The sequence below is a fragment of the Dasypus novemcinctus genome, chromosome X, assembly GCF_030445035.2.
Source record: "Dasypus novemcinctus isolate mDasNov1 chromosome X, mDasNov1.1.hap2, whole genome shotgun sequence".
Classification (NCBI taxonomy): domain Eukaryota; kingdom Metazoa; phylum Chordata; class Mammalia; order Cingulata; family Dasypodidae; genus Dasypus; species Dasypus novemcinctus.
Window position 1 is genome coordinate 41,044,659 of NC_080704.1, and position 19,041 is coordinate 41,063,699.

Genomic DNA, 19,041 nt, shown 5'->3' on the forward strand with positions numbered 1-19,041 from the left:
GTGAACAAGATTTCCAAAATCAGAGATGACAGAAAAAAGAGCCAATGGTATGTGCCGGAAGAATCGAGCTGGGCATTACAGAATGGGCATAATAATCACAGATATGAAGCACACTTTGCAGAAAGAGGAAATAATATGTCCAAAGACCAGTTCTTCAGCTGGGGCCTTGGATCGAGTGGACCGTGTGGCTGTCTATCATTTCAGGCCCACCAATCATCAGCATGGAAGGCGGGAGTCCGGTGGATTAGATTTCAACCTGGATTGCTTATTGGCCTGGGGGGCTGGGAGGTGGGGGTAGGTACGGTGGCCCCTAGGAATGTGAGAACATGGCGGCGCCTCCCTCCTGCCATCACAAAAATGTAAGTTGAATTCAGCGTAATTTGTAACGCTGATCAAGAGTTGGCTGTTTCTGGTGTCATTTTCGTAAAATCGGTTGTGTTGTCTAAAAATGTACTTTAACGGACGTGTCCGAAGGGTTTATGAATGTGTGACAGGGAAGGTCGCTTGGTCGCGCTTGGGTGCAGTGTTGAGTTTTATTTCACATCGTGATCACTCGTTATACCATTTTATTAGTTTAAGTGTTATTATTGGTGCCCTTTTCTTCATGGTTTTAAGCATGTGTGATGGTTTCAGTTTAAACCCGAGGAAGAGGATGAGGCGGCTGCCTGTGCTGCTGTCAGTCCAGGACAGCTCAGTGTCCGTTGGCCGCGATGGGCCTGACTTTGCCTTTGTTTTTTTCAATGTCGTTGGTTGAATCTTGGTCTGTAAACTTTTCGTGAGTTCTCTTATCAGGGACTGGATGACGTCTGTAATTTTAGATGTGAAATGGAGGAAATTAACGAGCTGAGGGAGGGCGTGTGGGATTATGACAGACAGTGGCCCTTAGCTGCCTTTGCGTGCTCTATTGTGTTTCATGTCACAATATTTAATCTCATTTGCTTGTGTAAATTTCTTAATCCGTCTTCTTCAGATGCTGTTTTAAATATATTTATTTCTGGTTATAGGCCATTGTTTCCCTCACCACCCTGAATAATTATCAGTGTTCTTTGACTGCTGTTTTGCATTTTTACGTAATATAAATATGTATTATGCGTGATTGATTTTAAAAACGTGGTCCTCATGTTTTCTTGCGTTTTCCTTAAAATGTTTGCTGTTATTTGCAGTTTACTACTAAGGTAAATAGCGGTCTGGTTGGCCAAGAGTTTGTTGCTTTAAGATTTGGAAGGGAATCAATCCCTTGGGAATCTAGCTAATATTTTATTTTACTGCGTATCGCCGTGGATCGTTGTTTTGTTTGTTTGTTTTTAATGACATTGTAATCGTTTGCATTTATTTAATTTTGGTATTGGTCGTGTTCCGTAAATATCCTTTTGAAATGAAAATATTTTCAGAGTACATGGAAATTAATCATCTAATATGAACACTTGACGGTTTATAAACTCAGAGGCTGCCGCATAGCAGATTTTAACAGCCTAGACTGAACGCGGCTTGGCATTACACTTTACAAAACCACTGTATTTATCCTCTTTGCAAAAGTTTTCTTTTCAGGTTTGGTATAAATTGCAATCTTCAGAGGAGTGAATTAACGTCTGATTGAGAGCCTTTTAATTTATAAACTGATTGTTCTAATTGCGTGTTTTGACATAGTTTTTTAAATTCCGGTCTTGTCCTCATATACATATTTTCGTTAAAAATCAATATTTTGAGGTATTCTATTTACAAAAGCAGACGTAATCATGTGAGTACTTGACGGTTTACGGAAGTGAAGAGTTAAAGGTCTACAATCCCCTGCCACTTCAGTTTGACACTTCATCTTACAAAGAAGTTGTGTGGTTGGTATGATTTGATTCCATTTACTGTGGGTCCTGGTCTCTATCATAAGCTCTGTGATAAAGTTTGGCGTTATCGATAATTCACAATGTGTTCTAATTGCCTTACTCCTCTTGATTTACGACTGTTACTGGTCTGACACTGCCCGCGAGCCTAACCTTTTATTTTACTATTAAATGAAATGGTGTTTTAATATCATTGAACTTGCAGTTTTGGAGTTTGTGAGTCCTATTTCAGAGTTGTGTTGAAAATGAAGGCCGTTTTGTGGTATTTTCAATGTAAAAATGCGCAGCCCTCAGAGGAGCTGAGACCGGGTGTTTCCGGCAGTAAATACCCGGAAGTGCCTTTCACCTGTCACTCTTGAATGTCTTTTGGGATTTCAATTCCCAGGGCGACTGCATTAACATCACGCTCTTAAATTGTCATGGGAAGCACCATTACAGAGAGTATTAGTGCTCCTTCCTAGAGTGTCTAGAGATAGGAACTACCACCTACCTCGGGGTCACTACTTGGCCACTGCTGACTAACTCCACGGTAGAGACCCTGTTTCTACAACCTATTCCTTTCATTAGACAGGGATGTCTTTTTTGAGTACGTATTTGGTCCCTCGGTACACTGGGTGTAGTGTTAAAGTGACATTGGCATTTCTAAGGATGTTCTGATCTCAGAGAAAACCTGATAGTCACATTTTAAAATCAAAGTATTGATCAACCTTTTTATCCTTTTTGGAAAGGCGTTGCAGTAGCCGGCAGGAACAGAAAAGCCTGGATGGCATTGACCAAAAAGAAAAAGAAAAAAAATCAGGAGTCCAGGAATTGTGGGAGTACTGCTCAGGTTTTTGTTTCAGGTATGAGAATGTGGATCTCAAGGTAATTTCCATACCTTCTATGCGAAGGGGGAAGAGGGGACCTGTCGATTGAGTGGCGAAAATGGTAGTCTGACAGTCTGACTCTGCAGGAGTGGGGAGGGCATTTATTGGGTGGGGTCATGGAGGGATAGGTCAACAATTAATGTAAAGTATAAGGCAATACTACCTCTGTTCTTTCCATGCATCTTTGGCCTTTTCCTTGTTTTGCAGAAATTCCTGGTGCCATACATAATGTTTCATTCACAATGAGGCTCTATTATCTGAGTCTGGGCTGTTTCTCTCTATGGTCTTTGAGCCTCAGTTTTCTCATTTGCAAATTGGAAACCATACCGTGCTATCATGGAGGTTGTGAGACTCAAGTGTGGTCATCTTTTTAAAGAATCCAGGACATATCAGGTACTCAAAGAATGAGTAAACATTTCCTGAGTCCACATTTTAGAGCAGAACATTAGTGTGTTTGTTTTCCCTCCTCTCCTTCCCCATTTCGCTAACCCCTACCTCTTTTGGCTCAGGCATAATTATCTTGAAATATGTGTTTCCTTTGCCAGGATCAGCAAGTTTCCTGAGTGGTTACCTTGGTGTCCCTTTGGAAAGGGCATTTCTGTAACCTTCCTGTAAAGCAAGAGGAAGCTCAGGAACCCTGCCTTTGCCAAGCTCCGAGCTGACTTCTGTGGTGGCAAACTACGGACACTTGACATGGAGGCTGAAGAGACTGGGCTCCTATCTGGACTTAGGATTCCTCAAGCTGTGTTGGCCTGAGGGTGCCTGTTAACTGGCAGCACCTTCCAGAAGGGTCTGTGCTTTTTCCTCATCTTTGTAAAGTCATTTACTGGGAGGTGATTTGTGCCTTGAAATTCAGATGAAGGTATTTTGCAATTTGAGAGAGGCAGGGTAAAGTGCCAACTATACACATGAAATGTTCTTAGAGGTTTACAAAGAAGCTTCTAACCTTCTGTCTCAATAGATACCTTCAGCTCCACTACTTTTCTATTAGCATGGGCTTTATTCACATTGTGGCATGACAGAGTCTGAAGTTCACCTACCCAAGGTCAAAAAATCCACATTCTTTTTTACTAGAAGCCAAAGAGTCTATGTAGTCTTTGTGTAGCATATTGACATTTCAAATATTTTGGTTCAGTCCTCTAATTGGTTAAATCACTTTAAAGTGCTGTTAGGTGGGGTCCATTGTTATATCCCAACCATTGACAAACAGGACTGAGGTGTTTACAAAAAGCTTTCCCCAAACACACTTAGTGGGTCTGTGCCAGCCATGTGCCTTCAGGAAGGGTTGTCTAATTGCTAGTCCAAAACAGTTGTCAAACTTAAGTGTAACTGAGAACTGTCCTCCCATTCCACACCCTCTTATAGTGCCTTCTACTAATCACAGTCTTCTTAGGTCTCTTCACACGTGAAAAACAGGAGCCAGTGGTTTGGTTTAATGGATAATTTCACTGAGTATTGATATTTTACAAGTGGGCACAAAATAGAGGGTTCCCACATGGTGCTTCTTGAAATGGTAATTTCAAGAATCAAGACACTCGGGGGAAAAGATGACAGTTCTCCCCAGAATTTAAGATGTGGACTGTTCCTTAGTTCTTTTTCAAGACTGTTTTCTTTGCCAGCCTTGTCATTCAGTCACCTCTGATATGTACTCAATGAATGTCTAGTGACATGGGTATGGTAATGTGCTGTAAATTCTTTGTGGGATGTATTCCCCATCAAACTCAGTCACCCTATTATTTATATGTGAGCTGAGGTCATCTGGAGATCTTCATGAAAATTAACAGCTGTTGGATGTAGGTTGTTTGCACATACTCTGTCAGACACAGCATTTCATTTCAAACTTGCAGGGTGGAAATACCTTTCACAATGTCACATGGGAAAGCACACCCTGGCACTGGCAACATCTGGGGCATGGGAATCTCGTGTGCCCATGACGGAAAAGGAGATGTTCTCTAATAAGACTCCTGCGCTGAACAGGGTTGTTTCCACTCTGCGAGATTCAATGATATATTAGTTATCATTGGGAATCCAGACCCTGTTTGGGAAGGGGATATGACTTTTACCCAAGCCTTTCTCTGTTAGCTTCCAGCACTCTTCCGCTGAGCATACTCTGCAAGTTGGTGGGAACATAAAACTACCTGGGAACTGTGAAAAAGCAGTAGCTGGTAACTTTTGTCTCCCCATGGGCATCTGCCGATGATACTGGAAACCCAGGAACCTCACAGTATAGGTGTCTACCCAGGATGCTTAACCCCTTCTATTTCTCAATGCTTGAGGGAGGGCATCCCTCAGGCTTTAGCTGTCACTTTCCCTAATTATCCACTGGATTCCTTTTCCTGTTGGTGGCCTGGCACCTCTTGCCATTTATGTTGTCCCACAGGGGCAGTTCCATTACCTCAAAGGAACATTGCTAGCGCTCTCATGGAAGAGGGTTCTGTAGATACAACAATGAGGGATTTGTGCAACTTTTGTAGCACTTTAGCAACTGGAGCATTTGAATAGGGTGGAGTTGCATTTGAGGAAATTTGGGGGCAGATGGTTTCCCTATTTTAGGCTTTCGATTTCTCTCAATTAGTCCACTCTGAGACTGGTTACAGAACAGTCTGACCAGGGTTAGGAGGATATTCAGAGAGGACAAGGATTAAGCAGATAGTTGGAAGCACAAGGGAATTTTTTGTGGGAGGTGTCGTAGGTGCTGTGTGTTCATCGGAGAGTGTCCTGCTCTCTTTCCCATCCCCTGCATTAGTTTGCAGTCCATGTAGCTGGGGTACAGAAGACAGCAATGCACATTGTTGATTGTTCTACGCACAAATATAGCCCTCTTGCAAAAACGAGACATACATGAGGGAGACAGTGACTTATTTTCCACATTCCTGAGCATTGTTGCATAGCACAGTACTCTGTCAGACACAGCATTTCATTTCACACTTGCAGAGTGGAAATACCTTTCACAATGTCACATGGGAAAGCACACCCTGGCACTGGCAACATCTGGGGCATGGGAATTTCGTGTGCCCATGACGGAAAAGGAGATGTTTTCTAATAAGACTCCTGCGCTGAACAGGGTGGTTTCCACACCGCGGTATTCAGTGATATATTAGTTATCATTAGGAATCCAGACCCTGTTTGGGAAGGGCATATGACTTTTACCCAAGCCTTTCTCTGTTAGCTTCCAGCACTCTTCCGCTGAGCATACTCTGCAAGTTGGTGGGAACATAAAACTACCTGGGAACTGTGAAAAAGCAATAGCTGGTAACTTTTGTCTCCCCATGGGCATCTGCCGATGATACTGGAAACCCAGGAACCTCACAGTATAGGTGTGTACCCAGGATGCTTAACCCCTTCTATTTCTCAATGCTTGAGGGAGGGCATCCCTCAGGCTTTAGCTGTCACTTTCCCTAATTATCCACTGGATTCCTTTTCCTGTTGGTGGCCTGGCCCCTCTTGCCATTTATGTTTTCCCACAGGGGCAGTTGCATTACCTCAAAGGAACATTGCTAGCGCTCTCATGGAAGAGGGTTCTGTAGATACAACAATGAGGGATTTGTGCAACTTTTGTAGCACTTTAGCAACTGGAGCATTTGAATAGGGTGGAGTTGCATTTGAGGAAATTTGGGGGCAGATGGTTTCCCTATTTTAGGCTTTCGATTTCTCTCAATTAGTCCACTCTGAGACTGGTTACAGAACAGTCTGACCAGGGTTAGGAGGATATTCAGAGAGGACAAGGATTAAGCAGATAGTTGGAAGCACAAGGGAATTTTTTGTGGGAGGTGTCGTAGGTGCTGTGTGTTCATCGGAGAGTGTCCTGTTCTCTTTCCCATCCCCTGCATTACTTTGCAGTCAGTGTAGCTGGGGTACAGAAGACAGCAATGCACATTGTTGATTGTTCTACGCACAAATATAACCCTCTTGCAAAAACGAGACATACATGAGGGAGACAGTGACTTATTTTCCATATTCCCTGAGCATTGTTGCATAGCACAGTACTCTGTCAGACACAGCATTTCATTTCACACTTGCAGAGTGGAAACACCTTTCACAATGTCACATGGGAAAGCACACCCTGGCACTGGCAACTACTGGGGCATGGGAATCTCGTGTGCCCATGACGGAAAAGGAGATGTTCTCTAATAAGACTCCTGCGCTGAACAGAGTGGTTTCCACACCGCGGTATTCAGTGATATATTAGTTATCATTAGGAATCCAGACCCTGTTTGGGAAGGGGATATGACTTTTACCCAAGCCTTTCTCTGTTAGCTTCCAGCACTCTTCTGCTGAGCATACTCTGCACGTTGGTGGGAACATAAAACTACCTGGGAACTGTGAAAAAGCAGTAGCTGGTAACTTTTGTCTCCCCATGGGCATCTGCCAATGATACTGGAAACCCAGGAACCTCACAATATAGGTGTCTACCCAGGGTGCTTAACCCCTTCATTTCTCAATGCTTGAGGGAGGGCTCATCTCTCAGGCTTTAGCTGTCACTTTCCCTAATTATCCACTGGATTCCTTTTCCTGTTGGTGGCCTGGCCCCTCTTGCCATTTTTGTTTTCCCACAGGGGCAGTTGCATTACCTCAAAGGAACATTGCTAGCGCTCTCATGGAAGAGGGTTCTGTAGATACAACAATGAGGGATTTGTGTAACTTTTGTAGCACTTTAGCAACTGGGGCATTTGAATAGGGTGGAGTTGCATTTGAGGTAATTTGGGGGCAGATGGTTTCCCTATTTCAGGTTTTCGGTTTCTCTCAATTAGTCCACTCTGAGACTGGTTACAGAACAGTCTGACCAGGATTAGGAAGATATTCAGAGAGGACAAGGATTAAGCAGATAGTTGGAAGCACAAGGGAATTTTTTGTGGGAGGTGTCGTAGGTGCTGTGTGTTCATCGGAGAGTGTCCTGCTCTCTTTCCCATCCCCTGCATTAGTTTGCAGTCCGTGTAGCTGGGGTACAGAAGACAGCAGTGCACATTGTTGATTGTTCTACGCACAAATATAGCCCTCTTGCAAAAACGAGACATACATGAGGGAGACAGTGACTTATTTTCCACATTCCTGAGCATTGTTGCATAGCACAGTACTCTGTCAGACACAGCATTTCATTTCACACTTGCAGAGTGGAAATACCTTTCACAATGTCACATGGGAAAGCACACCCTGGCACTGGCAACATCAGGGGCATGGGAATCTCGTGTGCCCATGACGGAAAAGGAGATGTTCTCTAATAAGACTCCTGCGCTGAACAGGGTGGTTTCCACACCGCGGTATTCAATGATCTATTAGTTATCATTAGGAATCCAGACCTTGTTTGGGAAGGGCATATGACTTTTACCCAAGCCTTTCTCTGTTTAGCTTCCAGCACTCTTCCGCTGAGCATACTCTGCAAGTTGGTGGGAACATAAAACTACCTGGGAACTGTGAAAAAGCAGTAGGTGGTAACTTTTGTCTCCCCATGGGCATCTGCCGATGATACTGGAAACCCAGGAACCTCACAGTATAGGTGTGTACCCAGGATGCTTAACCCCTTCAATTTCTCAATGCTTGAGGGAGGGCATCCCTCAGGCTTTAGCTGTCACTTTCCCTATTCATCCACTGGATACATTTTCCTGTTGGTGGTCTGACCTCTGTTGCCATTTTTTTTTCCCACAGGGGCAGTTACATTGCCTCATAGGAACATTGCTAGCACTCTCATGGAAGAGTTTGCTGTAGATTCAGCAATGAGGGATTTGTGCAACTTTTGTAGCACTTTAGCATCTGGGGCATTTGAACAATAGGCTGGAGCTGCATGTGGGGTAGTTTGGGGCAGATGGTTTCCCTATTTTAAGCTTTCAATTTCTCTCAATTAGTCCACTGTAAGACTGGTTATAGAATAGTCTGGTCAGTGTTAAGAGGATGTTGCAAGAGGACAAGGATTAAGAAGACAGTTGGAAGGACAAGGGATTTTGTTGTGAGAGGTGTGGTAGGTGCTGGGTGTTGAAGGGGGAGTGTCCTGCTCTCTTTCCCATCCCTTGCAGTGCTTTGCAGTCAGTGTAGCTAGGGGACAGAAGACAACAATGCACAATGTTGATTGTTCTACACACTAATATAGCCATCTTGCAAAAATAAAGCACACATGAGAGAGACAGTGACTTATTTTCCATATTCCCTGAGCATTTTTGCATAGCACAGTACTGAGGGAAGGAACTGCTGTCACTTCTGATGCTCTCTAGCTCTTGGTTGTGTTGACCACTCACTCCATCACTTTTATAACAAGCTAGCGTCTTCTCGAGTCACTTATGAATGTGAACTGCTGTGGCTGATATGTTCTTTCAACATGCTCCTCCAGACACAGCACTTTATTTTCCACCTTCACATGGCTCAATCACCTTGATGAAGGTCACAGAGGTACACATGCATTGACATGTAAAGCAATTGGGAAATGGGAAATTGTGGGTCCTAGGGAAGTACTCGGTGATATCTGAATGGCAGATTCCTGTGCTTTTGCACTAATATGCTGAAGAGGATATTGTCCACATTGCAGTACAATTGTATATTAGTAATTAATAGAAATCCTGATTCATTGTCTGGGAAAGCAAAGTGAATATTTTCCAGGTTTTTCTCTGAAAGGTTCCCGCACTCTTCTGCTGCTCATACTCTGCAAGTTGGTGGGAACAAAAAGGTTACCTGACTACTGTCTGTAATCAGTAACTGAGTTTGATTACTTTTGAATCCCCATGGCAATCTGCAGATGATACTGGAGGTCCAGGAACCTGTCAGGACAGGTCTCTCTATAGAATGCCTAATACCTCCTACTCCTCAGTGCCCAGGAGGGCATTACCATCTGGCTTTAGCTGCCACTTTCCCTGTTTATCTGCTCTTAGCCTTTGGCTGTTGGTATTCTGAGTCCATGTTGCTCTTTTGGATGTCACAAAGCAGGTATTATATTGTGTCAAATCCAAAAGGGCACATCCTCTTGTGCCCTCTGCCCACTGAAGTCATACTGGGTCTCTCTTCAATGTCTGAAAAACAAGTGAATGGTTTGTCCTAGTGGATAATTCCACTGAGTATTGGCATTGAAAGGCATTCAAATGATAGAGAATTCCAAAAACAGTGATTCACTAATCCGTGGTAATTTCAAGAATGGAGACCCTCTTAGAGAAAGAAGACAACCTTCCTCAGAATTTAAGGTGTGGCCTGGTCCTTGGCTCCTTCTGAGAAATTCTTTCCTATGCCAGCCTTGGCTCTGAAGCACCTGTGGCAAGTCCTCAGTGAATGTCTCCTGACATGGGAATGATGATGTGCTGTAATTCTTTGTGGGATATATTCCACATCAAACTCAGTCACTGTATTATTTTTTTAGTGAGCTGCGGTCATATGGAAGCTAAGAGCTCTTGGTAGTAGTTTGTTACCACATACACTGCCAGACACCGCATTCCTTTATGGCACACTTGTTATGAGTCAAGTGCCTTCCTTTAGGTCACACAGAGAAGCACAATCTGCCACTGGCAATCTCTGGGGCATAGGAGATGTCCTTACACTGATGAGCTATAGAGTACACTTTCCACATTGAAGAACAATGGGAAAGTAGTACCTATTAGAAATTCTAATGGAGAGTATGGGAATGGAATTTGGGTTTTATCCAAGCATTTTCCTAATAACTTCCTGCACTCTTCTGCTGATCTTACTCTGCACATTTGTGAATGGGAAAGAAAGGTTCCCTGGGACTGTCAATAAGCAGTAACTGAGGCTGCTGAGTTTTAGACCTCAGTGGTCATCTGCAGATAAGACTGCACATGGAGGATCCTCTCTAAAAGTGTACAGTGAATGTTCACATTGGCCACACCCCTCTGGACTTGGGCTTGCCTTATTACTTGCTCCACATCACAGCAGACACATTACTGACTGCCACAGGCAGGCGGACCAGGCAACATTGTAAATGTGGTTTGGCATTCTGAGCTTCCCTTTCCTCTTTCTATTCATAATGAGTCTCACTCTATTCTTTATTTACTTGGAAAAAGTACAGTGGTGGGTGGATGTGTGATAGGACTCACTTATTTTCTCAGTCTGCCCTTTCAGTTATAAACACCCTGTCCTATAGAATACTGGAAAGGCCTGTTGTTGACCCCACCAGAGTTTCAGCTGGGAGACTATAGGTTTGCCAGTGAGGGTGCTGAGCTCCAGGCTGGGGACCACAGGTTTGGACAGCAACCAGGCAGCTAATCCTCACTTCCACAGGCCAGAACAGAGGGATCTGGGAACTTGGGCTAAGAGGTGATCATAGAACCTCCCATGAGTCCAGAGAGTTCTGCACCCCAACACCTCAACCCTTACTTTGTATGTATAAAGATTTTAGAAAGCAAGGGTAAGAATGTCTTTACAAGGAAAACTGTGTAATGTCTATTACAGCTTCTATATGATTGGTTTGCCTTTATTCCTCAATTTGTATGTAATATAATATTTTATAATATCCATCCGTTTCTGAGTGTCAAAGAGTCACATTAGTTGTACAAAAGCCATGAACTTCACGTGCACCCCATTGACTCCTGGAGTTGCCCGTGACATCAGCTATTCCAGGATCTGACGGGATTATTCCCCTTTGGCTACTGTGACTTTGTATTTTTTCCTAGGTTTACAATATCTGCATATGTGCTTACGCAGGGACCTTGAAAAGTTACTCATGGGGCAAAATGTGTATGTACTATGTTTGTTATACTACAAGATGGAAGGCAGTAGTCATGGGCCCCTTGGTCTTTCAAGCAGGCTCCTTTTGTCTGAGACCTGTGCATTGCAAAGACACTCTGTTTTTTTCCCTGTCAGTGAGTCCCCAGGTACTTGCTATAATACATGCCAATTCACCCTAGTTGAGGCAATCTTATTGTTGTATTAATTTTGAAATTTGTATCTAGACTTCAAGACTGAATGATTCTCTGCTAAGAGTCAAGAATGCCATTGCTTTACAGAGAACCTTATTTGGTAGACTACTTTCAGTCTCTATATAGTGATTTTTTTAAAATTTGTAAAATACACATCTTCGAATAAATTGATTTGTTGGAGAAGCTCCCACTTATACACTTTTATTATTTCCAATAAATACAACATGATCAAGGAAGCCTGTGGTTCTGCTCTATTCATCATCGAGTGCACCAGAGCAGAGCTCTGAGTTATATAAAATGGGGCATTGGGAACAGGGGGTTTCTGCAGGGATGAGGGAGGAAACTTAATGGGGAATCTAATGCCTCCCTATGAGATCAGATCCTTTTGACCATGGCATGAAGGCCACAAGTACATGTTTAGGTATTAATGTGGTTGTGGGAAATCTCCTGATCTTGCTAAGTGTAAGGCAGGGTAGGTTGACCAGCATAATTCTGCAGAGTATCAGTTCATAAATCACTTGTACCTGAACTGGAAGCTGAGGGCATGCAGTTAATTCTTGGTCAAGAATTAGAACCGGGAAACGGACTTTGGCCCAGTGGTTAGGGCGTCCGTCTACCATATGGGAGGTCCGCGGTTCAAACCCGGGGCCTCCTTGACCCATGTGGAGCTGGTTATGCGCAGCGATGATGTGCGCAAGGAGTGCCGTGCCACGCAAGGGTATCCCCCGCGTGGGGGAGCTCCATGCGCAAGGAGTGCGCCCGTGAGGAAAGTCGCCCAGCGTGAAAAGAAAGAGCAGCCTGCCCAGGAGTGGCGCCGCCCACACTTCCCGTGCCGCTGACGACAACAGAAGCGGACAACGAAACAAGACTCAGCAAATAGACACCAAGAACAGACAACCAGGGGAGGGGGGGATATTAAATAAATAAATAAATCTTTAAAAAAAAAAAAAAAGAATTAGAACCACGGTCCCTCGATCTGAAGAATTTTCCTTTACTCCACATAACCCGGATTTGAAGGGACAGAAAGAAAAGAAGTAAGTCAGTGGCAGATACTTTTAAGCATTGTCTGTTCCTGGATAATACCAAATATATAATATATTAAATAGATCAAAATCTTATTTACGATTCCTCATTTCCTACACTTATGTTTCCTGTGCACGATTGAACATAGTTTAAACATTTTATCACTTAGCTTTGTTAATTTATAAACAAGTCCATATACCCAGCTCCAGAGAATTTTGAGTTTCGTTTTCAGCTGCCTGAGGAATCTTTTGCATTGTAGTCATGAAAATCTCCCCCTAAAGGAAAAGAGAGTAAGACTGGCAGGTTCTCCTGCCTGTAGGTATGACACTGTGGATGCTTGCACCTGGATCTTTCTCTGGGATTTTATTAAGGATTCGGGCTGCAAATGTCAGCATCTCTGTATTTTCAACAAGATATGATCAACACAAGAGGAGCCTTGGGATGATAAAACTACTATAAAGGAACAAGTCCCATTCAATTTAGCAGCAGGACAAAAGCTGCAGGTGCACTTTTGTTGCTTAAGTAGAGAGAAACCAACACAGGTCAAAGGTTTTCCAGCAGGTGACTGTCTATTCTAGAGCCCGGAGGACACAGATTGTAGGGGATATGCTGGGCCTACTGTAAAATGCAAAATGCTTAGGATACTTTGGCAAAATTGTATTTAAAGCAGACTACCACTATGCTAAACTTACAACTCAGTAAGTATATTTCAATTGTTTTAAATCCCATCAAATTGTAAAATCACCATTTTTAAGCAATTCAAATTTTCACTGTCATTTCAAGGAAACTTTGGCCTAATACATGAAAAAATATAAGTTCATGATGTTTTTACTATTCTATGAAACAAAAACAAAATCAGATGCAATGCTGATAATGCATTTTAGCTACAATGTACAGCAAATGAATGGCAAACTTGCCTGTTCATAGAATGGATTAAAAAACATGACCAAAATATACGCTATTTACCTGAAACTCACTTTGAATTCAAAGAGAAAAATAGCTTGAAAGTGAAAGACTGAAAAAATGTGAATACTAACCAAAAGAGAGCTAGAGTAGTTATATTAATATCACATAAAATAGACTTTCACTATATACTGATAAAGGGGTATTTAATAAGACAAAACAATTAAAAATACATATGCACCTAATGGTAGAGCCCCCAAATATTTGAAACAAATACCGACAGATTTGAAGGAGAAATAGATGGTTCTACCTTAACAGTAGGAGATTTTAATGATTAATAAGGAAGTAGAAGACGTGAACGACCCACTAAAGGAACTAGACCTAACACATACATATATCAAACATGTCAGGCAGCAGCAACAGAATACACATACTTCTCTTGTGCCCAGGATCATTTTCCCGGAGAGACTATATGTTAGGTCATAAAATCAGTGTTAATTCATTTAAAACATTGGAATCGAAAACTGTATCTTCTCCAACCACAGTGGCATGAAGCTTCAAATCAAAATATGGGAAGAACTGGAAAATTCACAAAAATGTGGAAATTAAACAATCTACTTTTAAACAACCAACAGGTCAAAGAAGAAATCAGAAGCAAAATTATGAAATACCTTTAGGAATATGAAAATGAAAATACCACCTGCCAGAAGTTATGGGGTGCGTCATCATCAGTGCTGAGAAGAATTTATAGCTCGAAATGCCTACATTAAAAAAGAAAGATCTCAAATGAGAGACTGAAACCTCACAACTGGAAGAGAGATAAAAGGAAGAGGAAACTAAACTACAAGTGTGAAGCAGAAGGAAGGAAACAAGAAAACTTAGAGTGAGAAAAAGTAAATAAAGTATAGAAAAAAAACAATAATCAACAAAACCAAAGGTAGTTCTTTGAAAGATCAACAACATCAACAAACATTTAGGTACATGAAAAAAAAAAAAAGATAGAGGACACGAATAAATAAAATAAAAAATGACAGGGGGACAGTACTAATGAAGACCAGAAACAAAAAAAGATTATATGAGGGTACTGTGAATAACTGGAGGCCAACAACTTAGATAACCTAGATGAAATGGATGAATTTCTTGAAACACCGACTCAAAAAGAAATAGAAGATGACAACAGACCAATAACTAGGAAAGGGATTTAGTCAGTAATTAACAACCTCCCAACAAAGAAAAACCCATGACCAGAGGAAATCACAGGTAAATTCCAAGAATTAATACCAATCCTGCTCAAACTCTTCCAAAAAACTGAAGAGGAGTCAACACTTGCTAATTCATTTTATGAGGCCAACATCACCCTAATACCAAAGCCAAATAAAGATACCAAAATAAAAAGGAAATTACAGACCAATATCCCTCACGAATGTTTCCAAAATCTTCCACAAAATACATTCGTCTAAGATCAGGAAAAATGTAAGAATGCCCACTGTCACCACTGTTATTCAACATTGTACTAGAAGTTCTACCCAGAGCAATTAGTCAAAAGAAAGAAATAAAAGGCATCGAAATTGGAAAGGAAGAAGTAAAACTTTACCTATTTTAAGATTACATCATCCAGTGTGCGGAAAATCCTGAAAAATCCACAACAAAGCTAGTAGAGCTAATAAACAAATTCAGCAAAGTGGTGGGTGACAAGATAAAAACACAAAAATTAGTAATATTTCCATATACTAGCCATGAACGGTCAGAAGAAAAATCAAGAAAAAAATTTCCATTTAAAATAGCAACTAAATGAATCAGATATCTAGGAATAAAACTAACCAAGGATGTAAAGTACTTGTACACAGAAAACTACAAAATATCACTAAACATAATCAAAGAAGACCTAAATAGTGAAAGGACATTGCATGTTCATGGCTTGGAAGACTAAACATCACTAAGTATTAATTCTAGGCAAAGTGATTTACAGATTCAATGCAAACCCAATAAAAATTCCATCAGCCTTCTTTGAAGAAATGGAAAAGCCAGCCATCAAATTTCTTTGGAAATATAAATAAGGCACCCCCAATATCCAAAATCATCTTGAAAATAAGAACATAGATGGAGGACTCACACTTCCCAATCTTAAAGCATACTACAAAGCCAGAGTAATCAAAAGAGTGTGTAGTGGGAAGTGGGTGAAGTCAGTGGTTGAGTGCCTGCTTCCCACGTATGAGACCCTGGGTTGTGGGGATCCAGGCTCCCTCCCCATGTCCTCAGCATAGAGCCGCCTGTGTGACCAAGGCATAAGTTAAAAGTTAACAACCTTCCTACTAAATGTCCTTGTTAAACATCCACACCCCAAGTGTATGCTTCATGTGACCCTTGCAGGAACTCTATTCTCATACCCTATGGAATGTCCTCGTCCTAAAATCCCTTATATATTACCCCTCATTTTCCCATCTCTTTGCGGAGCGCTATCTTCATTCTCTGAACTGCTGCCTTCAGAGATTCTCTTCTGTCCATAAGTCCCAATAAAGCTCATGCCTGACTAAATGCCAGGTGTGTTCTTTGGTCTTGAAGCTGCACCAACTCACGCCCCTCAGGATTTTGGTTGTAAAACAGGTCCACTCCTGTACAGCAATGAGTGGCAAAAATTGCCTGTTCACAGAATGGATAAAAAATATGACCAGGGAAGCAGACTTGGCCCAGTGGTTAGGGTGTCCGTCTACCACATGGGAGGTCCGTGGTTCAAATCCCGGGCCTCCTTGACCCGTGTGGAGATGGGCCATGCACAGTGCTGATGCGCGCAACGAGTGCCGTGCCACGCAGGGCTATCTCCCGCATAGAGGAGTACTACGTGCAAGGAGTGCGCCCCATAAGGAGAGCTGCCCACGCGAAAGAAAGTACAGCCTGCCCAGGGATGGCACCGCATACACAGAGAGCTGACACAACAAGATGATGCAACAAAAAGAAACACAGATTCCCATGCTGCTGACAACAAGAGAAGCGGACAAAAAACATTCAGCAAATAGACACAGAGAACAGACAACTGGGGGGAAGGAGGAGAGAAATAAATAAATATATAAATCTTAAAAAAATAAGAAACACGACCAAACTATATGCTCTTTCCATGAAACTCAATTTAAGTTCAAAGACAAAAATAGCTTGAATGTGAAAGACTTGAAAAATGCAAATGGCAACCAAAAGAGAGCTGGAGTAGCTATACCAATATCACATAAAATACACTTTAAGTCAAAACTGTTACTCGGGACAAAGGAGGTCACTATATACCACTAAATGGATATTAAATAAGACAGAACAAATACAAATATATATGCACCTAATGGTAGAGCCCCCAAATATATAAAGCAGATACTGACAGATCTGAAGAGAGAAAGAGATGGTTCTACATTAATAGAAGGAGACATTAATGATCATAAGGAAAGAGGAAATGTGAACAATGCTCTAAATGAATAGACTTAAAATATATATATACATATATATATATATATATATATAATACATGTCAGTCAACAGTAACAGAATGCACATTATTTTCTAGTGCACTTCATCATTCCCCAGGAGAGACTATATGTTAGGTCATAAAACAAGTGGTAATTCATTTTCAAACGTTGGAATCAAACACTGTATCTTTCTAACCACAATGGATTGAAACTAGAAATCAAAATAAAGGAAGAACTGGAAAATTCACAAATATGTGGAAATTAAACACGGTGCTCTTAAACAACCAACAGGTCAAAGAAGAAATCACAAGCAAAATTATGAAATACCTTGAGGAATATGAAAATGAAAATACCACCTACTAAAATTTATGGGATGCAGCAACATCAGTGCTGAGAGGAACTTATAGCTCGAAATGCCGACTTAAAAAAGAAAGGTCTCAGATCAGAGACCTAAACTTCACAGCTGGAGGAGAGAAAAAAGAAGAGGAAACAACTAAAAGTGAGCAGCAGAAGGAAGGAAATAAGAAAGTTTAGAGTGAGAAAAATGAAATAAAGAATAAAAAATAATAATAAAAAAACTAAAAGTTGGTTCTCTGAAAGGATCACGAAAATGAATGAACATTTAGCTACACGGAAAAAGAAAAAAACATAGAGGATACAAGCAAATAAAATGAGAAATGAAAGGGGACAGTACTAACAAACCTCAGAAATAAAAAAGATCATAAGAGGGTACTATGAATAACTGTAGGCCAACAGATTAGACAACCTAGATGAAATGGACGAATTTCTAGAAACACAGACTCAACAAGATATAGAAGATCACAACAGATCAATAAATACTAAAGAGACTTAGTCAGGAATGAACAACATGACCAGAGGGCATCACAGGTGAAATCCAAGAATTAATACCTATCCTGCTCAAACTCTTTCAAAAAATTGAAGAGGAGGCGTCACTTGCTAATTCATTTTATGAGCTCAACATCACCCTAATATCAAAGCCAAATAAAGACACCAAAATAAAAAAGGAAATTACAGAGCAGTATCCCTCATGAACATTTCCAAAATCTTCCATAAAATACTAACAATCTGAATCCATCAGCTCATTAAAAGAATTATACACAATGATCAAGTGGAATTTTTCCCAGGTATTCAAGGGTGGTTCAACATAAGAAAATTAATTGAGGTAACATGCCACATTAAGAGAACATCAGCAAAGAACCACATGATCAGCTCAATTACTGTAAAAATGGCATTTGACAAAATGTAGCATCTCATCTTGATAAAAAACAAAAACCTCCAAAAACTAGAAATACAAGAAATCATTCTGAAAATGATAAAGGGCATATATGAAAATCCCACAGCTAACGTTATAATCAATGGTGAAAAACTGACATTCATTCCCTCAAAGATCAGGAACAAGGCAAGGATGCCCACTGTCACCATTGTTATTCAACATTGTACTAGAAGTTCTAGCCAGAGCAAGTAGTCAAGGGAAAGGAATAAAAGGCATCCAAATTGGAAAGGAAGAAGTAAAACTTTACCTACAGAGGGAAAAGAAAAAAAAAGAATGAAATTCCACTTTGAAATCTATGTTTGGCTTTTGTCAGTTGCTGGCGCCCAAGAATTCAGGGTAAAAAGGTAAAGATGTAGTTTTAAATGAATCTTTAAATGCCAACACTCCCTTTCTGGTAAATTAAATGCATAGCTTGCAGATGAGAATTTGTTCCATTACTAAGAAAAGGCAGGACTTCACAAAATTGTTACTAATAAAATTCTTGTAGCTTAATTAATAAAGGTATCCAATTCACCTTCAAGTTAAAAAATTAATAAAAACTGTAACTAAGAGTTAAGATCATTTATAGATGCATTCATATTATAAAACAGCGGGAAGATAATAAGTGAAATTATAACCGGGTGAATTTCGCCTGAAACTCTTATTGTAGGTGTAAATTCTAAACTAACCTTACCTTCGTTTATGGTTACTTCAAGCCTAGCCCCACCCCTTGCCTTTGCCTATGGTTATTTCATAACAGTTTCTGTCCTACTGGTATTAGTAACCCTGCTTTAGGTCATGAATCCAAGTGTAAACTCAATAGCTGCCTGGTGGAATTCTTAGCCCTTG

The 19,041-nt window shown here is 41.0% G+C and overlaps 1 long non-coding RNA gene across 1 annotated transcript; it reads left to right on the forward strand.

Moving 5' to 3' along the window:
• The first annotated feature begins 287 nt into the window (after positions 1–287).
• Positions 288–11,783, forward strand: LOC131277235 (uncharacterized). Its single transcript, XR_009184424.2, has 4 exons — positions 288–359; positions 2,564–2,677; positions 2,909–3,094; positions 3,247–11,783. It is a non-coding gene; the product is annotated as an uncharacterized lncRNA (long non-coding RNA).
• Positions 11,784–19,041: the final 7,258 nt, after the last annotated feature.